The sequence below is a fragment of the Schistocerca serialis genome, chromosome 5 (assembly GCF_023864345.2).
Source record: "Schistocerca serialis cubense isolate TAMUIC-IGC-003099 chromosome 5, iqSchSeri2.2, whole genome shotgun sequence".
Lineage (NCBI taxonomy): Eukaryota > Metazoa > Arthropoda > Insecta > Orthoptera > Acrididae > Schistocerca > Schistocerca serialis.
Genome location: NC_064642.1, coordinates 651,953,626 through 651,957,950, shown reverse-complemented (window position 1 = coordinate 651,957,950; position 4,325 = coordinate 651,953,626). Strand labels below are relative to the sequence as shown.

Here is a 4,325-nt window from a genome sequence, read left to right as displayed (position 1 = left end):
AAGCGCGCAGAAGAGAGCGAAGACACAAAATAGAGCTTCACAGGTTCAGTGGATTGAAAGGGTGGATGTTCCTTCCGTGATTAAAAAGAACTTGGTGGGTTTATAACACGAAATACCATCTTTTCAGTAGAAATAAGTAGGAAGTCAGAATTTCGAATTTTACGTTTATTGTGAAATCTACGCAAATACCAGTTCCAGATTATGCTGCGCAGGTAAGGTAAGTTCATGAGACCAATCCCCAACACTCAGAGCAGTTATAACGAGTCTGTTAACATGTAAGCATAGGCTTCCGTGGCCGCTGTCACTGTCAATGAAACTATTTAGGGTACGTGAGGTCATAAAATGTAGACTGACAACGGCAACAAAGGCGTTTCTGAACAAAAGAAATTTGTTAACATTGAATATAGATTTAAGTCTCGGTAAGTCCTTTCTGAAAGTATTTGTATGGAGTGTAGCCATCTACGGAAGTGAAACATGGACGATAAACAGTTTAGACCAAAAAAGAACAGAAACTTTTGATATATGGTGCTACAGAAGAATGCTCAAGATTAGATAGGTAGATTACGTAACTAAAGTGGAGGTACTGAATGGAATTGGGGAGAAAAGGAACTTGTTGTAACACAACCTGAGTAGAAGAAGGGATCGGCTGGTAGGACACTTTCTGAGGCATCAAGGGATCATGAGTTTAGTATTGGAGGGAAGCGAGGGTAAAAATTGTAGAGGAAGGTGAAGGCATGAATACATTAAACAGATTCAGAAGGATGTAGGGTGCAGTAGTTAACTCTGAAATAGAGTAGCTTGCACAGATAAAGTAGCATGGAGAGCTGCTTCTAACCAGTCTTCGGACTGACGAACGCAACTACACAATATCGACCTCTTTGTCAACGTACAAGGTGAATCACCTAACCTTGCACTGCAAATATTGTGGAAATGAAAAGTGCTATTTATGTGCGTTTTTCACAGAAAATATTGGTAATCACGGGTTCATATTATTAGCCTATCAGTAGATTGTAATAATACTTATAAAGCGTATTTTTGTGTCAACATACATTTTTAATGGGACAATGCCTTTTGGCAACAAAAGAAAAATTCGGAGTAGGTATTAAAATTCATGGAGAAGAAATAAAAACTTTGAGGTTTGCCGATGACATTGTAATTCTGTCAGAGACAGCAAAGGACTTGGAAGAGCAGTTGAATGGAATGGACAGTGTCTTGAAAGGAGGATATAAGATGAACATCAACTAAAGCAAAACGAGGATAATGGAATGTAGTCGAATTAAGTCAGGTGATGCTGAGGGAATTAGATTAGGAAATGAGACACTTGAAGTAGTAAAGGAGTTTTGCTATTTGGGGAGCAAAATAACTGATGGTGGTCGAAGTAGAGAGGATATAAAATGTAGGCTGGCAATGGCAAGGAAAGCGTTTCTGAAGAAGAGAAATTTGTTAACATCCAGTATAGATTTAAGTGTCAGGAAGTCATTTCTGAAAGTATTCGTATGGAGTGTAGCCATGTATGGAAGTGAAACATGGACGATAAATAGTTTGGACAAGAAGAGAATAGAAGCTTTCGAAATGTGGTGCTACAGAAGAATGCTGAAGATTAGATGGGTAGATCACATAACTAATGAGGAAGTATTGAATAGGATTGGGGAGAAGAGAAGTTTGTGGCACAACTTGACCAGAAGAAGGGATCGGTTGGTAGGACATGTTCTGAGGCATCAAGGGATCACCAATTTAGTGTTGGAGGGCAGCGTGGAGGGTAAAAATCGTAGAGGGAGACCAAGAGATGAATGCACTAAGCAGATTCAGAAGGATGTAGGTTGCAGTAGGTACTTGGAGATGAAAAAGCTTGCACAGGATAGAGTAGCATGGAGAGCTGCATCAAACCAGTCTCTGGACTGAAGACCACAACAACAACATGCCTTTTGGCATTAACAGACTTAAAGTAGGGCAAATTATAATGTCAGTGGTGTTTGTTGCAGCATTCTAGTACGAGTCATATACAAGATATCGTACTTTGAAAAATGGCCGCACACACTGAAGAACGGTTACATACATTAGTTAAGTGGGCTCTGACGACTAACGAGGCAGTTGACCATGGGAGGTTGTGTTCAAAGTGACCAACGGAAGCGACAGTACACGCTTCCAGTCTTGTATGGGGGCGACTGCTGCGTGCTGGCATTTCAGCGAAGATGTCCGAGTAGGCTGTTGTAATACGTCACTGCCTATCATCGATTGTAGTTGGTATGTCCTTGTAGATAGCGTCTTTCATCTTTCCCCACAGAAGAAAGTCTATAGGAATCAAATCCAGGGAATGGGCCGGCCAAAATTCAGATTCGTTGTGTCTAATCCAACAATTTGGAAACACTTCGTGAAGACATTCTGTAGTATTTCATTCACTACCGTCTGGACAGCCATCATTTTAGGTTCGTCCTAGTTTTCAAAGGAACGGTTACTAGCATTCGTGGAAGATGGTCTGTCAAGAGGCTGCGATACTTGCATGCGTTCAGTTTACTGTCTATGAAAAGAGCGTCTATGAGCTGATGGTTCACTACCCCACACCACACGTTTACACTCCATGGACGATAACCTTCCACTTGACGAAGCCAACGGGGGGTGTCAACAGACCAATAGCGCATGTTTCGGCAGTTTACTTCGCCGTGATTGTCACATTTGGCATCATCATTAAACAAGATACATGATACGTCTGGAGTGTCCATGTACAGAAGTTAAGGCGATTTTAATAATCCTTTCCATGCAGATCTTGCTGGAAAGAGATGTGATAGGGGTGGAACCTATCTCGATAGAAAATGCATAGGACAGTTGCCTGACTCATGCCACTTCCTCGTGCGAATCAAACGCATCAATAGAAAGAAAATTTATTTCCCCCTCTTTTGTTGTCACTTGTTTCGTTTCGTTCTGTTTTGTTGTCTAGGTGTTACTCTACCATCTTCACATAAGTGGTTGATGAGGTTGATAAATAATTGCGGAGATGATTGATGTCTATTGGGATATTTTGCCATATGCGCTGTACAAGGACGAACTGCATTCTTCCTGCATTCTCTGTACACCCTTTGCAAGACATTCCACGCTGCATCTACATCTACGTATACAGCTGCATGTACATCGATACTTTGTAAAACAAATTTAAGTGCCTGGCAGAGGGCACACCATGAGCCTGTCAGCGTTTTGTGCATTGGTAAATTCCATCGTCCACTCACGACCTAATGCGCGGACTGTCTCACACTACCTGACTAGGAAATCGCAGTGCACTCAAGGAACACACAACACTGTAAGCAAACGTAACAACATCGTATCTGATAACTACTCATGTTGAATGGGATAAACAAGTGTCAGTGTGGAAACTTTTCAAAATATGGTATCTCCAAACGACTCGCCCTAGAATGCTGCAACAAACACCACTGAGATTCTAATTTACGCTACTTCAAGATTTTCTAGCCAATGGCTCTGCTGCAGTGGTAACACCGGTACCCGTCCGATCACCGAAGTTAAGAGCTGTCGGTCTGGGCTAGCACTTGGATGGGTGACCATTCGGTGTGCCGAGCGCTGTTGGCAAGCGGGGTGCACTCAGCCCTTCTGAGGCAAACCGAGGCGCTGCTTGATTGAGAAGTAGCGGCTCCGATCCTCGTAAACTGCACAGGGCCTGAGACAGCGGTGGGCTGACCACAAGCCCCTCCATACCGACATCCAGTGACGCCTGTATGCTGAGGATGACACGGCGGCCGGTCGGTACTGTTGGGTCTTCCAAGGCCTGTTTAGACGGAGTTAGTTTAGTTTAGCTTAAGTGGTAAAGGAGTTTTGCTATTTGGGGAGCAAAATAACTGATGATGGTCGAAGTAGAGAGGATATAAAATGTAGACTGGCTATGGCAAGGAAAGCGTTTCTGAAGACGAGAAATTTGTTAACATCGAGTATAGATTTAAGTGTCAGGAAGTCGTTTCTGAAATTATTTGTATGGAGTGTAGCCATGTATGGAAGTGAAACATGGACGATAAATAGTTTGGACAAGAAGAGAATAGAAGCTTTCGAAATGTGGTGCTACAGAAGAATGCTGAAGATTAGATGGGTAGATCACATAACTAATGAGGAGGTATTGAATAGAAATGGGGAGGAGTTTGTGGCATAACTAAACAAGAAGGGACCGGTTGGTGGGACATGGTCTGAGGCATCAAGGGATAACAAATTTAGCATTGGAGGGCAGCGTGGAGGGTAAAAATCGTAGAGGGCGACCAAGAAATGAATACACTAAACAGATTCAGAAGGATGTAGGTTGCAGTAAGTACTGGGAGACGAAGAAGCTTGCA

At 42.6% G+C, this 4,325-nt stretch overlaps 1 pseudogene; it reads left to right on the top strand.

The window, feature by feature from the left end:
- Nucleotides 1-3,458: 3,458 nt before the first annotated feature.
- On the top strand, nucleotides 3,459-3,576 carry LOC126482410 (5S ribosomal RNA; annotated as a pseudogene).
- The last annotated feature ends 749 nt before the right edge of the window (nucleotides 3,577-4,325 follow it).